We start from the raw sequence: 27,145 nt of genomic DNA, 5'->3' as shown, positions 1-27,145 counted from the left end.
AGTAAGGGACTCGGTGAATGGAGTGGTATACGTCTATAGCGTACCATCATAATATACATATGTACCCGTCCCTCTAAGGTGGGACTCGGTGTTCCTTCCTTATTTCACCACATTTACTATCATATTACTGCCGGCCCGGGACTCGGTGAATAATCGTATCGTCATAACATATAACATATATCACACCTCACGTACGGTATCGTCTCCTCATGCGTGGAACTATACACATACGGCCCGGGATGTGGTGAAAGAAGCAGTAACACTGTGCACGATAACATATCCCGACCCATCATGGGACTCGAGGAAGGATGGGTTACAGTATGCATGAGTAGAGTAGTGAGAAACCATATGCAACTAAGTCATTATCTAAGACTCGATGAAACAGTCAAGTGAACCGTCACCTGAAGACTGGGGGAGTAATTATCCGAGGTATCCCTTTAGATGTCATTAGGGCTTATATCAGTTGGGGCTTCAGGGATCACAAACATGCATCAAAATAATGCCACATAATTCATGCAATCAGAAATATAGTCTATGCAATCAGAAACACAATTTATCTAGTCAAAGACTCAACTCATGCAATCAATGGCATTTATCATTTCAGAGCCTCTAAAAAGAGGATCTAGTACCTCTACTTACTATTCATTATATAGCAGGCTCGAGAATAGTAGTTTGACTACTTTCAGACTCTTGTTGTTCAGGAGTGACTACAAGTCACGAGTTACAATCAGAGCTCATAAATGGAATTACCTCTAAACCTATATCATATACCATTTAACTCAAAATTAAGCCATTCCAAAGGAAAGAAGAAATAGGCTTTACATATACTAATTTTCATCACATAGAAGACTAAAAGGAAATGACTCAGCTATTACAGAAGTTCTAATATCAAGAAGTAAAAAAGAGTCTCGACTCATACTCAGGGCTTTACGAATGGATTGAATCCCAAATATCATGTACATATCATTCATAACTTATATCTAAGACATGCCAAAAGAAAAGAAGAATAGTTCGACATACTTATACCAAAACATGCCAAAAGAACGCTTCACATACCTTGTATGGACTTCTCTTAATCACGTCCACATCGTTGTCCTCGAAACCTATTTAACATGGAAGTAATGTAAGTATTAACAACCTTGGACTTTTCAGCAACTTAGACTACCCACGAGTATTCATAACATTCATCCCTTCGCTCGCCTTCTCGGCTAGTTCCTTAATTGGTTAGGATGTTAATGAAATCGGGCAGCACCTCCCCTATAATGTGCCCTATCCAAATTCCCAACCATGTCCTTAGCACCTGCAGACAACAAACAATGCAACCACCAACCCATACATATACATATTACGACCAAAATTACACAATATAAACCCCCGACAATTAACTCGAAACTAAGATACCAAAACTAGAGTCTTTAATCTTTCTTTCGCGAATTCTTTAATTGCAAAGCGGAGGGTCATGTGGATGCAACCAGAAGCCCCAACACCTCATTTAGAGAACTTTTAGACCCTGAAACACTCCACAACACAACCAGCAGCTGCCCCCACGCGCACAACACCTTATTTCGACAACAACTTAACTATAGCGATTCTAAATTCGTTTATTTCGAACGCCGAACTTTTCAAACCTTTTCCCCAACTTACAGCAGCTCCTAAGGTGTGTAATACACCATAATTTAACATCATAAACTTCAAATTAGAGGGGAAGAACTTACCTTTCCCGAAATTGGCTAGAACTCGCCGAAATCGCGCCTCGGAATTGTTTTCACGTGCTGAATCGTTGTGGCAGCTTGCTGTCCGATTTTTGCTGCACCAAATCCTAATTTTGTACAACTAATACTTCCATATCATCGTAGTATATGCTAATTAATTAATTTACGGAACGAAAACGGGACTTACCTATTTTTTTCTCCCAAGCCGTCGAAATTTTCTCCTTAGCGCTTAGGGTTTGTTTTCTCACGTTGCTGCTGGAAATTTATTAATGAACTGAAGTAATTAGGATACATATCAACTTGTATAGGTGGTACCAAGGGGTGACACGTGTCATCCCCTAAGGATGACACGTGTCAAGCCATGATTAGCCACCGTGTCATGCTGCCAATTAGGGGATGCCACGTGGCAGCGGGGTCCACCTCCCCCAAGCAGCTGCATCACCTACTTGACCCTAAGTAGGTGCATCACCTGCTTTCTTGAGGTGATGCCATGTGTCGCTCCTCCATTGGTTTCCACGCGTCGTCTTTTTCCCTTCCTCGCGGGTTCATAATCTCGTCTTTAAGAGCTCATGTGATCCGCACTACGTAAGCTTGGTATATCCTTAAGCAACTTAAGTGTATAAGACTCTTAACTTAGTGTCTTACGTAGGTAAATCGAGTCCTACGACTCATTTCTTAGCCTCCAACTCTTTCCGGATTCTTATGACTCTATCTCCAACCTCCCTTCTCGCGAGGTATCACAATCTTCTTTCCTTAGAGTTGTTTGATAGTGTCGTAGCTTATTCGGATCACATGATAGTGTCTAAAGAACTTAAGAAGACGTTCCGAGCTCAAGAGTGTGGGGTGTAACAACCCTAGACGTGACCGACACTCAAAGACCATTATTGGTCCCCAAGTGAACCACTTGATCCAATCACACATCTGTTCATATCAATCAACCAGTGGAAAGTTTAAAATAAAGATATAATCTAGTGGGCAATCCAAATCAACAATCTAACTCAAGAAAGAAAGGTCGTGGGCCAATAAATCAAACTCCGATCTTTGTCATTAGAAATAGTTTGACAAGAATAATTCAAGGAAAGAAAATACTCAATTGACCCATCACTATCTAGTCTATGAAACCTCTATCACTACTATCTAATTGGTGCCAATGACATGTTCATGGCTACCTCAAATCAAAATTGAAAGGGCTAACTCAATGCAAAAATAACATAAGCGGTGTCCTCCGAAGGTAGGGAAGGACTCACCACTACGTTGAGTGTGTATAGATCCTCAATGGTGCTTCTATTGACGATCTCTTAAGCCTGTCTCTGCATCATGAAACGATGCAGGTCCAAATGGACGTCAGTACATGGAATGTACGAGTATGTAATATGGCAGAATGAAACATACCTCAAGGAAGAATAACGTTTGGTTCAAATATCTCAAAATCATAAAGATAAGAGAGACTCAATCAAAATGTCATAAGTCTAAAGTAAGAATACTTTTTTTTACAAAGACCAACCATATACCCTACAATCCAAATCCAATCATGTATAATCCGATCCAATCCAATCATATATCATCCGATTCAATCCAATCGATTCAATCCGATCATATATAATCCGATCCAATCCAATCATATACAATCCGATCCAATCCAATCCAATCACGTATCCAATCCAATCCGATCACATACCATCAACTCTAATTCAATCACATATTATCTAATCCAATCCAATCACATATCCAACCCAATCCAACCACATACCCAATCCAATCCAATCCAATCATATGCAATTAACTCAATTCAATAGATATGCAAATTAGAATTATGCAATGTTTTACAATTCAATCAATCATATACAATCACAATCAAACCAATCATATCAAGCACAATCCATTTAATTGGGAGTTTCTCTAACCGATAACTATCACCATATGAGCGAGTGATAGTACAACAAGCCGACGTTGTTGCCACGTCCGTTCATACCTTGCCAGGGTAAGAAAGAATCAACAATCATGGATCCATAACCAATCAAGTACTATCATGTCAGGATAATAAAATGGGAAACATCTGACTTTAACGGTTCGATCACATGGGAAGCATCCAACTTTAACGATTCAATCCTCTCCTACATTTGGCGACGTAGTTTATTGGTTCGAGTATGGACTATACTCTTACCCAATTCGATGCTCGATACTCCTCTCAAGACTCAATATGCTCATATCTATCAAGTGAGTAAAATACTCAAAATACACATTTAGTCTCATTGGACTCTTTCAAATCAACTCATTTAGTCTCATTGGACTCTTTTCAAAACTCAAATCAAATCTGGCCTCATTGGACCTTCTTTGAAATCGACTCATCTCAAATCATCAAACTCTTCTCTTTTAAATTGATACAATCTCAACTCAATCTCAAAAATCGACATTTTAAAGTAAAAATGCTCAACTCATTTATACTCAAAATATTCATGTTCAAAAATAATTAAAACACTTCTCAAACTCAAGTCATGCTTAAACTCTTTTTAAATCATAGATAAAAATAATCATTCTTTAAACTCAAAAATAGTGTATAAATAGTTTATGCAAAAATATTCACAAATCATTTATTTAAAACTCCTTCTCAAAAGATCATTCATTTTCAAAATGTTCATAAGACTTCAATCAAATCAAATTATGCAAATCACATATCACATAATCACATTAAACTTCAATCCACTTCACCTCAAGCATCATCATCAACATACCTCTTCATCAATCATTCTACATACGTTTAAAGATAACCATCACTCACATCATCATCAAACATCACCACTTACATCATCATCAAACATCATTATCAACATCATCATTCACACCATTATCAAACATCTTGCTCCAAAATCCTTATTTAATTCAATATTCCATTTATAGAAACAAAAGTGACATTATACCTCTTTTGAGAAAGATGTACAACACTAGTTTCTCTTGAAATCTCCATTCCATGAATTTTATTTGCAGCTCCCAAATCATTCATGTCAAATTCCTTGCTCAACAGTTTCTTCAAAATATTTATCTCTATGATGTTGTTAGCATCAATAAGCATATCATCAACATACAATAGTAAATAAATCATAGAGTTACTAGACATTTTCTTGTGATACACACAGCTATCAAATGCACTCCTTGAGAATTCATGTGTGGTCATGAATGCATCAAACCTTTTGTACCACTATCTAGGGGATTACTTCAAACCATACAAAGACCTTTTTAGTTGGCATACATGATCTTCTTTTCCCTCAGCTAGGAAATCTTCAGGTTGTTCCATATAGATTGTCTCTTCTAGATCACTGTGTAAGAAAGTAGTTTTGACATCAAGTTGTTAAAGCTCCAAATCAAATTGTGCAACCAATGCTAGTAGCACGCAAATTGAGCTATGTTTCACGACTGGGGAGAAGATCTCATTATAGTCAATTCCCTCCTTCTGACTGAAACCCTTTGCAACCAATCTCGCCTTGAACCTAGCATGTTCCACTTTTGTAATACCTTATTTCTTTCTGTAGATCCATTTGCCTCCAACTGTCTTCTTCCCCTTTGTCGTTTCAACTAAGATCCATGTCTTATTTTTGTGAACAGACTCCATCTCTTCCATCATGGCTAACCGCCATTGTGCAGCATCTTTGCAAGAAGTTGCTTCAACATACGAAAAGGGCTCAAGGTCTTTAATCTCTTCTTCTACAACTACGAACGCGCATATAATTAGATTTTCTTGCTCTATAAGACGTTCCAATTTCCGTATCTTCCTTTTGTCCCTTCCCTTCACAATTGTGTATGGTTCATTAACAACATGTTCTTCAAGATCTGTATCTTTTGACTTATCAACTTGAGTCTCTTGATCCTTTTCCTTAGTATGCTCCACCCGCTTGTTGTTTTTATTTCTTGATAACTCCACAGAAAATTTATGAGGATCAAGTATAGAGGATTTATCAAAGGTAACATCTCTACTAACGAAAAATTTGAGTAAAAGATAAACACCAAAGTTTACACCCTTTTACTCCATCTACATACCTACGAATATAATAGTTTTAGCCCTTGGTTCAAGCTTTCCTTCATTAACATGATAATGAGCAGGACACCCAAATATTCACAGGTATGAATAGTTAGAGGGTTCACCTAACCATACTTTATTCAGAGTCTTAAATTCAAACATTGATCTTGAGATCGATTGACAATATGAGTAGCAGTGTGAACTGCTTCAGCCCAAAATACTTTGGATATTTTTTCTTGTAAGAGCATACAACGAGCCTTCTCAAGAAGAGTTCTATTCATTCTCTCCGCAAATCTATTTTATTATGGTGTGTGCCTGACCGTCTTATGTCTTGCGATCCCATGAACCTTACAGATATTATTGAACTCTTCACTGCAAAACTCTAGGCCATTATTTGTGCAAAGATACTTGATTTTTCTCTCTATTTGATTCAAAACCAAAATCTTTTATTCTTGTAATACCCTTTAAAAGGTTGTATGTGGGCATTGATTGATGGATCCTTTCATTCATTAAGCCCAAATGAATTATCAAAGTTTTCTATTTAATTCAAGCATGACACTTTATGGTTTTTCATATCATGATTTCAAATGCATAGGTTATTAAATATTTGAAGTTTAAATTACCTATCTTATATTAGCTCATGCTGTCATTTAAATGCATTGAATTGTTGATTTATCAAAGGTCCTTATATGAAGACATGAAAAGGTTTTAAAGTATTTTGATTATAATTATGTTCTCTCATGTCTAAAGTATTTTGATTATAATTATGTCTATCATGCCTAAAGTATTTTGATTATATTATGTTCTCTCATGCCTAAAGTATTTTGATTATATTATGTTCTCTAATGCTTAAAGTATTTTGATTATAATTATGTTCTCTAATGCTTAAAGTATTTTGATTATAATTATGTTCTCTCATGCCTAAATTATTTTGATTATAATTATGTTCTCTCATGCCTAAAGTATTTTGATTATACAAATTATTTTATTTTCTTTAATCTTTACTCAAAGGTATGTAAGACTTCAATGAGAGTATTCCTTCATGTAACACCCCTAAAATATTGTATGTGGTATTTCAATTCTCGACAAAAATGATACTGCTTCTGTATTTTGGGGACAACATTTCATAAAATAGTCTAAATTAGGTGATTCAAATTTCTGAATAACTCCAATGATATTACCTATAACTTTTATTAAGATCATAACTCAAGATTCGAAGGATAAGTAGGTCTAATAAATTAATTTTTCCAAGATATGGTGCTGTGATGAAATGGAGCGTTTGTAAAAGAAAACTCATATCTCACGGTAGGATGCTCTAAATTGGTTGATTCTTGAACAATATCAAACTAGTCTTCTAGATCTACAATTCTTATGAGACACCAAATCCTAATGAGAATTTATCTTATCCAAACGCAGCTTCGCAAAAAGGTATTCCATTAAAAGAGAGTTTATCTCACCTACCATGGAAAGATCTAGAACCATTTGACATCATCCATGATATAAAAATCCTACATTGAATTTTCAAGATCATCCTTTGTAACTATTTTTATTTATTATTAGGTCCCTCTTCCATACCTATAAATACCCACCTTATTTCCTTATTTTATTCATCAAGCTTTCTCAAGCAACTCTTCTCTCTGTACACATCTTTACTAATTCTCAAATATAGTTTTAGTTTTAGTAGTATAGAAATACTCTTCCGGTGATTCTTATACTCCGGGTAGTACACAAAATGCTTCGGTGAGGAGAAAAGGGTAGGGGTTTAAGAGTGTTCCAATTCAGAGTAAAACTTCGGATTTTAGGTATGTAAGGCTATTCATAGCATTGGATTGAGTTCGTCAATGCGTCCGATATCTAAATTCATCGTAATTGAGTTATAGTTGAGTTTTACCCAAATCTTAAATTCTAAATAAATTAATTCTTTTTCTATTAAGTTAGATATATTTATGCATTGAGATTATTATTATTTTTATCTATCATATTATTGGAATTATTGTTGGTGGTTACTTTCCCATTAATCCTAATTGATTTGATATTCATGAATTCTTTTACACGTGTTTGAGTAAGGATACTGGCTTTTAATATTCATTGACAAAAATAGTGATTTGAATTAATACTATGTATGTATTTTATTGAGTTTTGAAAGAGAAAAAGAATTGAGTTTAATTAAATGAATTTGATTAAATGGTGTTTTGAGCAAGATGTTTTGATGAGATATAAATGATGTTTTGAAGTGTAATGATTGATGAAGAGGTAATGAGATATGTTTAATATTTTGTATAAAATTCAAATAATACAAGATGATCTTGTTAATATGAGCACATATTTTGGGAGTAGTATTGAGCACTGAGTTGGGTAAGAGTTTAATTGACTCAAACCCAGAATTCCGTAGCCAGCGTGAGATGGAGGCTATACCTCTTAAGTCCCAAAAAGAGGACTTTGATGATTGGATACAATATGGTGATGTCCTTTACCCTAGCAAGGTATTGGATGGGTGTGGCAATGACATAGCTTCGTTTTATTATCACTAGCTAATAAATAATGGTTGTCGGTTAGAGAAACTCCCAAATAAGTAAGCAGTGTTTATTATTATTATTTTTAAATTTGTATTTCATATATTAATGCTGAGATGATGTTGAGTTCTAAGCCGAGTATTCCTAAGAGGATTTTATTGATATCTATCCTTACTTTTCTGTCATTTTACATACTCGTACATTCCACATACTGACGTCATTCAACCTACATCATTTTATGATGCAGATATAGGTGTTAGGGATCCTTAACAGGTGCATCGTTGAAGATCATTACTTTCCAGCTATTTGCTGAGTCTTTCTTCTATTTGGAGGAACTCTTTATCCTTTTATTATTGTTGAGTATTATGTTTTTTTTGAGGTAGCCGTGGATATGTCATTAGCACCATTTGATAGTGTTAGAGGCTTCGTAGACAGAGTTTGATGATATAATTGGAGTAGTTCTCCTTTGAAACTACTTCTGCTAAGGATTATTTCTTTCATTTGATGTTGACGAAGGCGAGTCCACACAAGCATTCTTATTTTCACTTAAGTCTTACACTGATGAATGAATAAGTGATGAGACCAAGTGGTTCTCTTGGAGGATAGAGATGGTTTCTGAGTGTCGGTTACGCCTAGGGTACCCTCTCGGGGTGTGACAAACTTGATATCAGAGCATAATGTTCAAGAGTCCTAGGGTGTCTATGAAGCCATTTCTAGTAGAGTCTTGCTTATGGGTGTGTCGTGCACCACACTTATAATCAGGAGGCTATAGGATATTAGGAATTGTTTAACTTCTTTCATAATCTGAGTTCGTGTGATAACGTTTAACTCTATAAAACTTTCTTTCTAATATGTTTATACGTTGTAGACCATGCCTCCTAAACGTACAACCAGTCAGAGGAAAGCTGCTAGCACTGAGGTTCCATAGTCAGATATGCCTCTATCGAGAACTAGAGGCCGACCTGCAAGGTCTACTGAGGTACCCTAAATACCTATTGTTCAGACCACTACTACTTTACAACTAAAGTAACTATTTTTTTCTAATCATCCGATAAGCCTGTTGGGGAATTGACTTCTCCATCAGGGATTGACCTTTTATATAATATTCATGTACCCACTTAATCCATATACTGTCCTTTTTTATGGCTAAATCCCAATGTGACTTAGAAATTGATGCTCTATTCCATCCTTTCAAATTGGTTAAGTTTAAGCCTCCTCTGGCCGTGGGAAAACATACCCTTTCCCATGCAACAAGGGCCTTATTAGTAATCATATTTTGGATCGATCATAAATAGCTTTGATAGTAGGATTCAAGTAAATGTAACACCTTCTCTGATACCAGTAAGCTTGCATACCGAAGATCACTACTAGATAGGGCTATGAGTTCTATTATCTAGTTGCCCATGATATGAGACATGGTCCAAGAAAGAGAGACCTACTCAAGGTACTCTTTCTACCAGCGAGATATCTTACATAGTCAACATCAATAAAACCTACTAGATCGAATGAATCCTCAAAAATATACTGAAGAACCAGATCTGATCTCTTTTGATGTATCTAAGGATTCTTTTGAACACTTTCATATGGGACTTTTTGGGATATGATTGAAATTTAGTACGTAGTGCTACATAGCATACTATATCAGGTCTTGTGGCAGTGACATATACTGAGGACCCTATTATTCTGCTATATTTTGTATCATCCACGGGGGGCATAGTTCATCTTTTTTCCAATTTAGTAGTTCTAACAATTGAAGTACCACTCACCTTAGCACCTTCCTATCAAACCTTTTAAGAAACTCCTTGATGTACTTCTGTTGATGAATGGGTGTTCCTATCTAAGACTGTTTGACTTTAGTCCAAGAAAGAAGTTGAGTTCCCCTATCATGCTTATTTTCAATTCACTACTCATTATTCTTGCAAAGTCTACACACAGTTTGTCATTTGTTCCTCCAAGATAATATCATAAACATATACTTGTAATATTAGTAGGTCATATTCTTCCTTCCGTAGAAATAGAGTTTTGTCAATTCTACCTCTGTTATATCCATGATTTAGAAAGAAGGTAGATGGTTGATGATTCCATGCTCGAGGTGCTTGTTTTAGCCAGTACAATGTTTTATCTAGTTTGTACACATGATCTAGATTTTCATTATTTTTAAACCTTGGGGGTTGACAAACATACACTTTGTCATGATTAGAGACTACCTCCTACTTACGACATGGTGCTTAGAGTCAAAAGTGACCCGAAGCTAACCTCATGGTTTGGCATAACACTAAGACATACATGAAATAGTAACTAAAATATAAATGCGAAAGCTAAGTCTGAAAGAGTCTATTAATTCAAATATTAGATCGACAAATTAGAGTTTAACGTAGGCTAAAAACTAACATTTGACTCTCTGAAAGCCCTACTAAGGTAAGTTACTAGGACAAGTCTGTAGCTAATTCTAATTGCGTGAAACTAATAACAATACCGAATGAAATAAAGAGATCGTCCTCTGAAGATGAGGACTCACCAAAATGTTATTGAGCTAATTGAAGATCATACTAACCGCGAGATAGATATTGAGCGTTGGAACCTATATTATAACACAATATAGGCAGAAAGTATGCAGTCATTATTTTAAATTGTACTGAGTGTGTGAGATAAGCATAATAAATCTAAGTACTACACATGCTCAACTGTAACGACATGAGCTAATTCATAGACCGAGTAAATAACATGCAATTGAGATGTACTAGACTGAAATAAATAAATACATGGTTATGCAATAATTAAAAGACTGAATTGTAGGAGATAGTAAAGCAGACATCTAACCATATGAGCTACTACATGAAGTTTGATGTATAATCCCCATCAAAAGGTCCCAATATACTTTGCCGATCCACTAAGCTAATGTCTGTAAAAGACTAAGGAGTCATGCCTCAACTAATAGGTGACCTTCATAATCCTATAGTGGCATGTAGTTGTAGGTCTTAGGAATTGATACTAAAGGCCTCCTGGCTTAACGAACGGGTGAGCCTTCATTCCTAGGTCCGCTCGGTGCTAAGTAAACTCCTAATGAAAACATGCAAATAAACTGAAGATAGTGATAGTATGATAATACTGAATCCTATTGATAATTGATAAATAACTGAGTATCTCATGAATACCAATAACTGATAAATACTGAAAGATAGTTTACCTAAATGCATAACAAATCATGATAAGCTAATAAATCTGAGACATGCATCTGAAATACAATGTTCTGAGACATGAAAATATCTAAGTTTTGAGGGTTCATGAAATTACTATTTAGAAATACTAAATCATAGTTTTAAAACACAATACTAAATAATTCGTGAAGAAGAATGTGAAATAAGGTAGAAATCATGTTTTTCATAAAACTCTAACTGCTATAGAAATCATGAACTGAGAATCTGAGGTTTACTTGGAACTCAATGGATGAACAGATATACATTAATGAAATCCCACATACCTGCAATGACGACACTATCTTGAATTCTTGATTTGAGACTTGAAGCATTAGAATTGCTTGTGAAGAACCTTCAGAGAAGAAATCTGATTTGGGGAGTTTTACGTGTGAGGGGAGGTTTAGGGTCACTAAATTTCCATTAATTCCACTTAGAATATGCTAAAAAGACATAGTATAGGAATTAAATAAATGGAAAAAGACCAAAATGACCCTGAAAGAAAACTGTCGGAAGCCATTTACGAAGGCCATCTACGGTCCGTAGATTCATCTACGAGTCATAGATTCCTCTCATGGAAATCACGTTTAAAGATTTTGAGTTTCTGATGTTTAATCTACGAGACCCATTTTTGATCTATAGTTCCTTCTACGACTTGTGAATGTGGTGTATAAGAATCAGGCAAAAATAGAGTTTTTGAAGTTGAAACTACGGGACCTATCTATGATTTGTGATTACATTTACGATCCATAAAAACCATTCATGAGGATCAGACATAGTTTCGAGTTTCAGAACTTGGGTCTATGAGACCATATATGACTCGTAAAGGGTTTCATAACACATAAAATTGGCCCATCAAACTCAGGGAAAATTTCTTATTACTGAAGTTTCAACTACAAGTGGCATCTACGGTCCATAGTTCCTTTAATGGCCTATAAATGCAGCCCATAAATTCCTATTTTCTATAGATCTGAACTTTTAAACTTCTGAGGTGTTATAGAATCTCCCCCTTGGAAATATTCGTCCTCAAATTGACTCTAACTAGGCTGAAAATAGTAGGGTAAAGATCTGTAATTCCAAGACTGGAAACTAAATATTGAACCAATGGAACGATTGTGAACTAAAAGATTAAGACTGAACTGATTTCATGAACATACAAGCATACTGAGACATGAGAATAACTGAAAGTCATGAATTTAAATAGAATATTATGGAGGAACTATTACCTCATTTTAGAACTAAACTATAAGGAAAGAGGGGGGGGGTAATTGTCCATCATATTTGCCTTTGCTTCCCAAGTAGCTCTCTCAACTAACTTATTCCTCCAAAGGACTTTCACTAAAGTGACTTCCTTTTTCCTCAACCTCCAAACCTGATAGTCAAGAATATCAACCGGGACCTCTTCGTAAGAGAGAATTTTCTTTACATAAAGACTCTCCAAAGGCACAACTGAAGTCAGATCAGTACTGTTCTTCTTCAATAAGGACACATGAAACACTGGATGTAGTGGTGCTAGCTCTATGGACAATTCCAATTCATAGGCCACATTACCAAAATGCCTCATATTTTTGTAAGGGCCAACATATCGGGGACTGATCTTTCATTTCTTGTCAAAATTCATCACCCCTTTCATGGGTAAAATTTTCAAATTTACCAATCATCAAAAAATCAAGCTCTCTTCTCCTCACATCTGCATAAAATTCCAGTCTACTCTAGTCTATTCTCAACCTATCTCTAATAAGTTGAACCTTCTCCATAGCTTCATGAACTGACTCGGGACCTATCAAAGCCACTTCCCAAACCTCGAACCACCCTATAAAAGACCTATATGTCCTACCATAAAGCGCCTCAAATGGAGTCATCTGAATACTGGAGTGGTAACTGTTGTTATAAACAAACTCAATCAAAGGCGAATGATCATCCGAATTACCTTTAAAGTCAGTCAGACATGATCTGAACATATCCTCCATGGTTTGAATAGTCCATTCGGCCTAACTATCTATCAGCAGATGAAAAATTGTGCTAAGCTTTACCTGAATACCAAGGCCTTTCTGAAATGACTTCCAAAAATAAGATGTAAACTGAGTACCCTTATCTGAGATGATGGATAAGATAACTCCAAGCAAATTTCACCAAACCCCAAATGTAATTTCTAGTATAATCCTTGGTTGAATAAGAAGTCTTAACTACAGGAAATGTGCTTACTTACTTATTCAGTAAACAACCACCCATATCAAATCATGTTCTTGACGCATGCGAGGCAAATCTGTGATGAAGTCCATATTTGAATCTTCTCACTACTAAGTAACAATACTGGTATCTTGAGTCATACCTCTTGGTTTCTAATGTTCAAACTTAAATTGTTTGTAATTTGGAAACTTTGCCATAAATTCTACAATATCATTCATCATGCCATTCCACCAATAGACTTTCCATAGATCATGGTACATCTTAGTGGCTTCGGGTGAATACAACATAGTGAACTGTGAGTATATGCTACCTCAAACCATCAATATTTGAAACACACAACTAATCCTGGTGATGAAGCACACCATCTCCCCCTTGGGAGAAAGCCTTTACCATCTTTTTAAGGACTACATCTTTCAACTTAACCAAGGTTAGATCGTCACTATATTTCACCTTAACATCTATCACAAGAGAAAATCCTGAACCATTCTAAATAATAACTCCACTATTAGTTGAATCCACCAAACAAACTCCCAAATAAGCAAGCCTATGACCATCCGAACTAATTCTTTCTTCTCCTCAATGTGAGCAACACTATTCAAAAACAACCTGGTGAGATAATCTTCCACTATATTGGCTTTACCTAGATAATATACGATACTAATATCATAGTCCTTCGACAACTTAAATCATCTCCTCTCACAAAGATTTAAGTCCTTCTGATTAAACACATATTATAGGACCTTATGATCTATGAACACATCCACATGAACACCATGAAGATAGTACCTTCAAATCTTCAAGGCAAACACTACTTCTGCTACCTCAAGATCATGAGTCGATAGTTCTTCTCATGAACTTTAAGTTGCTTAAAAGCATAAGCTATGACCTTACCATATTGTATCAACACACAACCATGGACAATTCTAGAGGCATCAAAATATACCACAAACCCATTTGAACCCTCTAGCAGAGTCAAAACTAAGGTTGTTGTAAGCCAAGTCTTTAACTACAGAAAACTCCTCTCTTGACTTTTTTCTAAGTCAATCTATACAAAAGAGAATGAACAAAGGAAAATCCTTCAACAAATCATCTGTAATAACCTCCTAAACCCATGAAACTTCTGATATTTAAAGGACAAATGTTCCTAGGCCAGTTCTTAACTACTTCACTCTTTTGAGGATCAATCTGAATGCCCTCTCCAAATTCTATATAGCCAAGGAACACTACTGATCTCAACCAAAACTCATACTTGCTAAATTTAGCAAATATTTGATGGTCCTTAAGAATCTACAAGACAATTCTCAAATGGCTTGCATGTTCATCCTTGCTCTGAGAATAAATCAAAATGTCATCTTTGAAGATAATGACGAACATATCCAAACAAACACCCTGTTCATCAAGTCCATAAAAGTTGCTGGAGCATTTGTTAGTTCAAAAGATATAACCACAAATTCCTAGTGACCATTATAAGTCCTAAAGGTTGTCTTTGAAATGCCACATTCTATGACTCTGAGTTGATGATAGCTTGATCTGAGGTCTATCTTAGTAAAGAAACTAGCACCCTAAAGTTGATCAAACAAGTCATCAATCCCAGAGATAAGATACTTATTCTTGATTGTGACTTTGTTCAGCTGATGATAATCAATGCACATTGTCAAAAAACCATTTTTCTTATGCATGAAGAAAACTAGAGCACCTATTTGAGAGATGCTAGTCTTGATGAAACCTTTATCTAAGAGATCCTTCAACTGATCCTTTAACTCGTTAAGTTTAGCTTGATCCATTATACAAGGATAAATTTAGATAGGTTGGGTATCTGAAAGATGGTCTATTTGAAAGTCAATTTTCCTTTTGAAAAGGACTCTAGGAAGATCTTTGAGAAATACTTTTAGAAATTCGTGCACTACTAGAACTGACTGAAGGGTTGGGGTTTCAGAACTGAAATCCTTAACTAGACTAGATGGTAGATGCAACCCTTAGAATCATCTTTCTAGCCTTAAGGTAAGGACAAACTGGTCTATAGGCACTGAACTACTACCCTTCCATTCTATGATTGGTTCATTAGGAAGCTTAAATTTAATGATTTTGGTTCTATAGTTTGCTGAGGCATAATAAGATTATAACAAATTTATGCCAAAAATAATATCAAATTCAAACATGTCTAGCTCTACTAGATCAACTGAAGTGATTTTTTGAAAGATAAAGACTGAGTAATTTATATATACCCACTTGGGTAAAACTGATTCACCAACATGAGTAGAGACTAAGAAAGGTTCTAACAAGATTTTGGGACTGACATCAAAATTCACTACAACATAAAGAGTCACGAAAGAAAGTGTAGATCCTGGATCTAACAATGCATAAACATCAAACAGAAAAAACATGCAACACATCAGTGATTACATTAGGGGAACCCACCCACTTATCTTTATAAGTATCTAGCATGACTTCATCGTAACTTTCAGGTTCACCCATGTTAGTCAAAAGTATATAATCATTTGGAGAATAATGTGTTAATTTTAGCTTCTCCCTAATAGATCTTGTACTAGAGGTTTCTGGAGCATCTGAAGTTGTCATCAAAACATGAGTTGGTAGATGATCAACCACAACATCATTAATAGGAGAATCTTCATGTTCTACACTCTAATGATTATTCTGATATTGATACCCATCGACATTATTATCTTGGGTGCCTTCCTGTGCAAAAGATGTATTAGTACTAGAGACTGGATCAACATTAATTAAGCTCTCATAAATTTGAGAATTTGTCTTTTTAGTCTTGTTAATATCTGTAATAGTTTAGTCTTCAAAGATCACATTATCACGACTTTTGATAAGCTTCTTATCAATTGGATCATAAAAGAGATATCCAAACTCATCTTGACCATAACCAATGAAGATGCACTACTTAGTTTTAACATACATATTTGATCTCCCATCTTTTGGAACATGCACACAAGCTTTACACCCAAGGACTTTCAAGTGATCATAGGAAATTCTTTTGAAAACCAAACTCTATTTGGAACATCACCATCCAAAGCAACAAAAGGAGATGAATTCATAACATAAGCAACAGTGTTAAGTGCTTCCTCCCAAAATGAATTTGGAAGTTTAGCTTCTGAAAGCATGCATCTAACTCTCTCATCTAGAGTTCTTTTCATCCATTCTGTCAAACCATTCAATTAAGGCATATTGGGAGGAGTCTTCTAATGATGATTTTATTGTGCTTTGTAGTAGTTATCAAATGGACCAACATACTCACCGCCATTGTCAAGTATGAATACATTTTAATTTCTTTCCAGTTTGTCTCTCAAATAAGGCTTGAAACTCCTTAAACGCATCAAGTACTTGAGCTTTGGATTTTAAAGTATATATACCCAGAGCTTGCGAGAATGATCATCAATGAAAGTTGCAAAGTAAAGTGCACCACCTTTTGACTTCACTTTAAAAGTACCACACAAGCCAGAGTGTACTAGCTCCAGTAGTTCAGACTTTCTTGAAGGAGGATGACTGTGAAAAGAAACTCTTTTTTTGTTTTCCATCTAACCAATAAACACATCTTTTCACCTTTTCTTGTTTCACACCGGCAAGTAAATTCTTCTTATAAAAATAGGTGATCCCCCTCTTGCTCATATGACTGAGTCTCTTGTGTCACCATTCTAATAAAATCTCACTTTCCACCAAATTTATAGAGTCACTAAGAATTGATCCTTGTGTCACGTAAAAATTTGAATGATTTCTTCCTTAAGCTACTATCAATGAGCCTTTGGTGACCTTCTATTGTCTATTGAACAAGTCACTATGGTATCCATAATCATCTAATTGTCGTACAGATATCAAATTCAAAGGAATGTCTAAAACATGCTTGACATTCTAAAGGACTAACATTGTACCAATATTGGTCTTCAAACAAATTGTGCTAACACCAAACACCTTAAGCTCACCTCATTACCCACCTTTAACATGCTAGAGTTAACATGACTATAAGATGAAAAAAAGTCTTTAATCGGTGTTACATACAATGTAGCTCCACAATCTACTATTTGACTTATATCTTGAGATACAAAATTGATGATGCTTTTATCACAAGCAAATAGATCATCTTGAACAACAAAAACAACATTATTTCTATTATTTCCTTCTTTCTTTCCTTATTTAAGGTGTTCCTTCAACTTGTTCAAAAACCCTTTAATATGTCCTTTCTTTCCACAATGATAACATGAAATATTTTGATACTTGAATCTTGACTTGCTTCTACTTCTACCTCTACTCCTCTAGCCTCTGGTTTATCTATTCCTCAATCTTCTGTGAAGAGAACATCTGAATGTAAGGATGTGACTTCAAATTTTCTTCTGACTTCTTCATTCAACACCTCACTTTTTTCTTATTCCATAGTCTCCTTACCACCCAGAGCATAATTTGTTAAGGAAACACAAAGAGTTTCCCAAGAATTTGGTAGAGTATTAAGAAGTCAAAGCCCTTATATTTCATTCTCAAACTTGACACTCATTCCTAACAACTAATCAAGAACTCTTTGAAAATCATTTATGTGATTAAGAATAGGATTGCCTTTCTTATATTTAAAGGTCATCAATTTCTTTAACAATAATAACTTGTTATTACCAGTTTTTGAAGCGTAAAATGTCTCTATCCTTCCCCACAATGTTCTAGTATGTTTCTCATTCACAATATGTTTACATCTAATATCTTTAATCCATTGAATTTTATATCCACATACTTATTGGTGCTCGAAATTCCAATTTTCATCAGTCATAGTCTCAGGTTTAAGAGCAGCAAAAATGGGAAGATGTATCTTCTTCACCAATAATAGATCTTTCATCTTGCTTTTCCATATGTTGTAATTACTCAAGTTTTAAAACACTATCTTTATCATAATCCCCTTCATCAAAAAATTCTTGATAGATAACTAAGGCTCTAATACCACTTTCTATGACGGAAAGATGTAAACCCAAGAATAGAGAAAATAAAGAACATCAAATTTAACGTGGAAAAATCCTTCAAATCAAAGGTAACAACCACGGGATCATCGAGATACAAATTTCTCTACTATAACCATAAGAGAGTTATAAATATTCTCCTAAATGGCTACACATTAATTATCAAACACGAAGAAATAATAGATACACCAGCAAAAGTAAATGGAAAGAAACTACCCAAACCCAGCTGCTGTTCGGGACTAGAAATTGGATCTTACTGACCTTCGAATTCAATCTCCACTATTCAAATTAAACATTAAGATATTAGAAACAATCAGTAAAAATTTAGCCCATCCAACAATTAATGAATTGGGAAAAGCAATCTTAAGGTTGTTGGTTAGATAAAAAGACTACAACAAAAATAATCATTTTCTTCTCTCTTCTCTCTTGTTGAAAGCTCTCAAAAACCCTCTCTTATATGGTAATATCTTTCAAAGATAATACCATTGAGCAATTGAAATCATCATATTTTATAGATTGATTCTTTTTTCTAAAGCCATAACCAACTCCAAATAGGACTAAAATTTCAATCATTTTCCAAATAGAACTGAGAACTAATAAAAGAGAATTATTCGAGTCCTTTTCCAAGTAGGATTAGGCCATGGGACTTTGGCTAGAACATGGGCCATATCCCAACATGGACAAAATGAGTTACATGAATTAAACTAACTATGTTCACTTTTATAGGATAAAACAAAATAGTTATAATGCAATAATCTGACTTGTAAACCTAATTGTTCATATGAAGGAAACGAGAAACATGAAAAAATATTTTGAATATTTGTTTATCTATTATACTTGAATGCAACAAGTGTTTTTGTTTCATGGAATTGCATGTTCTCTAAATAAATGATGTTCTTTTCAGATGATCTATCAATTTCAATATTAATTAGAGATTTTGGTTTCGATTTTAGAAATGAAAAAAAAGAAACATTTTTGGGCATGAATTCATATTAACCACGCCACTAATATGTAATGATGAAATCATGTAATCAAAGATAAAAGTTTAAATGCTTAAAGATAAAAGGTAAAAGATAAAAGATAAAAGGATCACATATAAGTATATATTGTCACATTGTATATATTAGAATTAAAGAGGATATAAATGAGCATTCTATCTTATTTATGGGGTGTGATTTTTTCCATTTATTATTCATAGGTACCCTCCACAATTAGTAAGATTTTTATTTAATTAAAATAAAGTATTGAACCTCAAGCATAAACAATTATACCTTCATTAGATTGAGAAAATCCGTACTAAGTTTTTTCCCTCTCTGTATATATAGAGCAACAACACGTTCCCATTCTTGCATCTTAGTTACACTCCCTTCGTGAATTCAAAGAAAAGATTGTGCTCTCTCGTCACTGATCTTCTAGGGTTTCTTCATTGTGCGCCGCTGCCTCCCTACTCTGATGACTACGTCATTATTTTCATTTTCTCTTTGTTCTACCCACAGGAAAACATCGACTTGCCACCCAATAACAAGCAACAAGATTCCGACAACCAAGAAGCAATAAATTTGGCCTAAATTATTCTTTATTCTCTGGCGAAGTACATACGATCTCTTCTTCAAGTTCCAGGTTCTGTCTTCCCAAACTATTTTCTAGATTTCTTTAGGTTACCTTTAGTTTTTGGTTTTCAGATCTATTTCCATTGCTATATATTTTTTAGATCTGGTTTTTGGATGTATCTTTTGTGTCAAATTGTTGATCACTTGTGTTAGTATAACTATTGTATATATCTATCTCTTGTTCACTTTCCTCCATGTGACTCTCTGTTTCTTGATCCATAGCGCCATATATTGCATAATTCTTGGGGTTTCTAGACCTAGTTACTTTTTTTTCATCCATTATATTATTTTTTATTTTTCTTTCACTTTTGGTATTATTAATTGGTCCCGGACTCTTTGGTTGATTCAGCAGTTTAGTAGATTCCTGTTTCATTTACATCTTGTTTAGTTAACATCTCCCTAGTGGCTTTGGAAAATGATAGTGGACTAGGGTCATGTCTTTGGTTGAGGCTGGGGGTGAGGGGAAGTAGGAGCAAGGAGGTTAAGAGTTCTCCTAAGTTCAGAGTAGGTTGTGGAGCATAGGAATGTTGATGGAAAAGTTCATAGAGTTAGTGAAGATTCTTAAAAAGCAGAAGATACATATAGCTTTTGCCTAGAAGACTAGATGGGTAGGTACCAACCACAGTATGTGAAAGGTCTAAGTTGTGGTACTCAGATGTAACAACTTAGAAGTCGAAAAGTGTTATCGAAAGAAAAATTTTGTAGAAAATTATGGGGTCTCGAAGCCTACCTACAGAGCATATAAGGTCCTATGGCCCGTAGAAGGCCATCATAGGTGATGTTCTGACTTGGGAAATTTTTTAGGTCTCAAAAGTTTTTGGACGAGCCTATAGGACGGACCGTAGAAAGTGTTACAAGCTATAGAGGAGCTCATAGGTAGAGATTCAGAGGCACTGTATTTCAAAGTGAATAGGACGAGGGGTTCCTACAAACCATAGGATGAGTTATAGGTTGTAGGTGGTCTCGTAGTTGTAGAATTAGGGAGTAGGGTCATCTAGAACCCATAGGGTTGGTCATAGGGTAACTTTCAAAAACTTGGATTTGTTACCTTGATTCCACGAGCCCTTTTTGACGATCTGTAGGGTCACTTCGATAGATTTGTTTCAGGGCTATTTCAATCATTTTTTATTCTTTTAATACCTAAGCTATTCCCTTTTTACTATCTCCTAAGATCTATAACTACCCAAAACCTTCAAGTTTCCCTCATTCCCTCTCATTCACTCAAACCCAAAGTTCTCTCAAGTGTTCTTCAATTCAAGGACGGGTTTCAAGTTCAAGCCTCCATTACAAGATCTTGTTAGGGATTTGATTTAAGGAATATGGGAATTTCATCCATTGATCCTTTTCATCCATCAAGTCCCAAAGTATTTTCAATTCCTCTTTTGATTTCTTCCTGAACCCTAGGTTTTGATGAATATGTATTGGGTTCAATCAAGTATGGTTTATTTCACTTCTATTAATCGTATTGTGCATGTTTTAATTTGAATTAAACATTTTTATGAATAACTATAAATTTAGGGATGTTTTTAGATAAAGTAGCAATGATGTTTTTATGAAAACAAGGTTGCTTCAAAAGGTGAAGTATTCTTATCATGAAGGATTTCCACGATTTTCTTCGAACAAGTCTATCATGATTTAGATGCTTAGATAAGTGACTTTATGAATATGTTATGAAATCATGATTTGTTAAAGGAGCTATTCGTATTATTTTCAAGTACGTTATGATGAATTTATGCTTACAAGATTATTACCATCTTCAAAGATTATGCTATGATTAAGACTATTCTTATTGAGAGCATTACCTAGCACCGAGTTGGACTAGTGGTGATTACCTAAGTCCCAGTACTACATGCCCCCGTAGGATGTCCCAATTGGATCACTAATTCTTGAGCTAGTGGATCCACAAATAGCTCATGTTAATGGTCCTTACCTTGGCAAGTAGGACAATCTCTTTCGGTATGGGAGGGATGACACCAGACTCTATAATGTAGCTTGGGTCTTGACAAACTTGGTATTAGAGCATCATGTTCAAGTGTCCAAGGGTGTCTAACAAACCGCATTGAGTAGAGTCTTATTCACCAGTGTAAAGTGCTATATTGAGACTTATCTTCCGCTTTCATTTTACTTTGATTTATCTTGTTATCTTGAATCATGCTTATGCTAAGAGGCCTGTTTAGGGTCTTTCGGGATCCTATCTGCCATGTCATGTCTAGAGTGTATCTTGGGTCTTGACTAACTTAGTATCAGATCATCAGGTTCAAGTGTCCAAGGGTGTCTAACAAGACGCATTGAGTTGAGTCTTGTTCACCAATGTAAAGTGCACCATATCTATAAATAGGAGGCTACAAGATGCTTAAGAAATTTCATTTCTTTCATCACTCTTAAGTCGTGTGATAGAGTTGAACTCTATAATTTTTCCTTCTAACTCATGTTCTATGCATTTCAGAATAATGCCTCTAATAAGAGGTCCATTGATAAGGAATGTGAATCAAGATGAGGAGCGTCAAGAATCTCAAGCTCTAGTTAATCCTTTGGCCGACCAAGTCACTCATGCCGAGTTACTATTTTCCCAGTGCTTTCTCAAGCCATGGCGGCACAAGTCAACTATGAATTTATAGTCCCGTGAACAAAAATATAGGTACGACGACAACTAGGGTTCGAGACTTCACTACGATGAATCCTCTAAAATTCCTTGGTTCAAAGGTGGAGAAGATCCACATGAGTTTGTTGAGGGGATCTAAATTATCATGGACATCATAGGTATGACTCTGGTAGAAGTAGATTTGGCTGCTAATCAATTGAGGGGATTTGGTCAAGTTTGGTTCAACCAATGGAAGGAAGAGAGGGCTATTAATAGAAATTCTTTTGATTGGGCCAAGTTCAAGGATGCTTTTTTAGACCATTTCTTTCCCCTTAAGATGAGAGGCTAAAGTGCAAGAGTTCATTAAGTTGAAACAAGGTAATATGAGTGAGAGGGAATATACTTTGAAGATCACTCAATTGTCAGAGTATGTTCCAAAAATAGTAGCCGATTTTAGAGAGTGTATGAGCAAGTTTGTTTTCGATGTTTCGAATATAGTTGTCAAAGAGTGTAAAACCATAATGTTGATTAAGAATATGGATATCTTGAGGTTGATAACTCCTTCCAAACAAATTGAGTAAGAGAAGCTCAAGAAGAGGGCTAGGGAGACTAAAAGGGAAAGGAGCTCACTCCTTTCAATTGGTAAGAGGCTAAATCTACACTCTCAAGTGAAGTGACACCCATAATCTGAGAAATCATTTAGATTCCCTAAATAAACTCTTGTGGATCCTCCTCCACTTTAGAACCAGAAAACTCTAGAGGATTCATGCGATTTCAATCATTGCGGCTGTTGTATTCTTATTTGGGTTAACTTAAGCAACAACTTGCTAATTGAACTGAGTTTTCATGGCCTATCCTAGCTCCTGAAATGTCATGACCCAAACCCGTAGGCCTTAAATAGGGTCCGACCTGGACCCCCATAGACATACCTATCGGATGTAGTTACTCTAAACTACGAACAATATGATAACATACTTAAGAACCAAAATGGGTCATAACGTCTTCATATACATATAGCCCTATCATTTGTCTCTATGGAGTCTCCACTAATCATATCATGAAAGGGCACGCAAGACGACAAGGCTTCCATCACATATTAACATTCACAACATATTGTATAGATGCAGCTGAACAAAACTTACATACAACCCACATACACATATGTCTACAGACCTCTAACAGTTTAATGATATCATATGATGGGACAGGGCCCCCACTGTACCCCTGAATAAATAAATATATACATCAACAAATCAATACCAACAGCTTAGGCTCTGGTACAATAGGGCACTCCAAAATAGCTGAGTGGGAAGTCCTAAGCTGGCGGATCCCCAAAACAAGTATCTATACCTACGGGCATGAAATGCAACCCCCCGAAGAAAGGGGGTCAGTACGATATATGTATTGAGTATATAAAGCATAAAAACATTATAGATGAATTATGAAAATAGTCTCAATAATTGAATGCATCTGTGACCAACATGTGATACTATCTGCATAACTCTATATAATTAAATTTAACTTCACGGCGAATGGCAGGCATAGATCATAGTATAACTGTTAATGTTGTGGAATGTACAGCCCGATCCATACATAATATAATAGTGCCGAGGAACGTATGTCCCAATCCATATATAATATGTTAGTGCCGAGAAATGTACGGCTTGAACCATATATAATATATTAATGTCGAGGAACGTACAGCCCAATCTATATATAATATAATAATGTCGAGGAACGTAAGGCCTGATCCATATATACATGTACCGTACCCGACCCTCTAGTGAGGGACTCAGTGAATAGAGTAGTGTATAAAGATATCGTACCCGGCCTATTATGGGACTCGGTGCCATAATCATATCATTATATATATATATATATATCTTACCCGACCCTTTAGTAAGGGACTCGGTGAATGATGTAGTAAAACTGTGCATGACAACGTACCCGGCCCGTTATAGGATTCAGTGAGAGATGTATTAACAGTATGCACGATGAGAGTTATGAGTAACCATATGCAAGTGAAATCATCATCTAAGACTCAATGAAATAGTCAAGTGAACCGTCACTTAAAGATCAGGGTAGTAATCATCCCAAATACCCTTTAAATGTCACTAGGGATCATATCAAATGGAGCCTCAGGAATCATAGACATGTATCAAGACAATGCTAAACAACTTATGGAATTAGAGACATTTGTCATCATAGAGTCCATAGGGGTAGGAGCTTATACATCCCATTACTATTTAACATATAGAAGGCTCGAGGGTAGTAGCTCAACTACTTTAAGAGTATTAACATTCAGACGTGAATAAGAGTTGTGAATCATACTTGGAGCTTATGAATGGAATTATTCCCCCAAAGCTCATATCACATATCACTTACATCTAAGACATGCCATAAGAAAAGAAGGAATAGGTTTTATATACTTACTAATTTCCTTCATATAGAAGACTTAAGAGAAAATAACTCAATTATAGTAAGAGTTCTACCATCAAGAAGTGGATATGAGGAATGAATCATACTCGGAACTTTATGAATGGAATTATCCCACATTTCATATATAAATCACTTATGGCTAAGATATGCCAAAAGAAAGGAGGGATAACTTTACATACCTGCTATAGATTAACCATATCTGCGCTTGCTTCGTTACTCGTTTAACCTATTTAATACAAAGGTAACACTTTTATGAATAGACTTCAATCTTCCAGCTTATTAAAATATAAGAAATTATTTAGAGGAATCCTTTCCTCACTCACCCTCCTCGACTAGTATGCTGATTAGTTAAGAAGTTAACAAAAATTGGGCAGCATATCCCCTATAACTTGCCATATCCGAACTTCCAATTAAACTTCAAGTAGTAAATCCACACCAACAATAACAACCATCAGCCATATACAATTAAATTACTTCAACACTATTCAATACAAGTTCCAAACAACCTACAAAAAACTACGACATCAAAATATGGTTTTTGATCTTTATTTCATAAAATCATGATCACACGAAAAGGAGTATAACGTGGCTGCAACCAAAATCACATGTACTCAACCATAGCTATGTTTTCAGCCCCTAAATATACACGAGTACCTTCAAATACAATACTATAGTAACTACAACAATAACCAAACTTTAATCTAACTAGAACGACTTCAATTCTGTCCGTTTACAACATCAACACTAATTATGTAATTTTCTTATCTTTAACCATATTTAATAAAAGTACTCTTTCCATTACAACCCCATTAACTCCAATTTGAAAGGAAGAAAGTCTACCTTAGCAATTTGGCTCCGCAAATCGACTGAAAGTTGATAGACTTCTCATTGGACTTTCTTGCTGTCCCAATAATTAATGTATGTTGCTAGAAACCTTGATTTAATTGAAGAATACCTTAGATAATTAATTTACGGAGTAAAAGTCGGAGCCTTACCTTGTAGGAATCAATGCCGTAGCTCTCTCTTCCTTGCTTAGAGGGTGACATATGTCAGCCCCTAAGGGTGACATGTGTCCAGCCCTCATTTGGCTACCTGATCCATGCACCCACCCCATGGCTACCACATGGCGGGGTGGGGTCCACCTTAGTAGGTGTGTCACCTACTTGGTCCAAGTAGGTGTATCTCCTACTTAGTCCAAGTAGGTGCATCACCTACTTACTCCAAATAGGTGTGTCACCCCCTTTTTCTTTTTCGTAGGCTCATAATCTCATCTCACTTTAACAACCTATGTAATCCTTGCTACTTAAGCTTGACATATATTCAAGTAACTTAATTATGCAAGGCATTTAAGCCGATGGCTTACGCAAGTAGGTCGATTACCAAGACTCATTACTTGGCCTCTAACTCCTTTCAAATCCTTTCTTAGAATTATTTAATAATGTTATGAATAACATGGACCACATGGTAACTTTAGAGCAGTTAAATAAATGGTCCCATGTACCAAGAGTATGGGGTATAACATCCTCTCCCCCTTTAGAACATTCGTCCTCGAATGTTAACTAATCTTATAAGGTCTCACAAGGATTTTGGGGATTCTCTGTACTAGTTTTCATCTATAGGCCTCGTATCAACCAATACAATCAAGTTAAGAGTTTAGATTACATGGAGACATAGGGAACAAGTACGGATATTTACTTTTCATCTTTTTTTCAGCTTTCCAGGTCATCTCGCCTCTATTTTTATTTCACCACAATACTTTACTAGAAGCCACATCCTTAGTTCGCAACTTTCTAATCTGCCAATCCAAGATGGCAATAGGTTGCTCCTCTTAGGATAAATCATCTGTTACGTGGACCTCATCTATGGGAAATATTCTGGAAGGGTCTCCTATATATTTGTGGAGCATTAACACGTGAAAAACCGGATGTATTTCTTC

Source organism: Solanum dulcamara, chromosome 3 (assembly GCF_947179165.1).
Source record: "Solanum dulcamara chromosome 3, daSolDulc1.2, whole genome shotgun sequence".
Classification (NCBI taxonomy): Eukaryota; Viridiplantae; Streptophyta; class Magnoliopsida; order Solanales; family Solanaceae; genus Solanum; species Solanum dulcamara.
Note: the sequence above shows the minus strand (reverse complement) of the source record.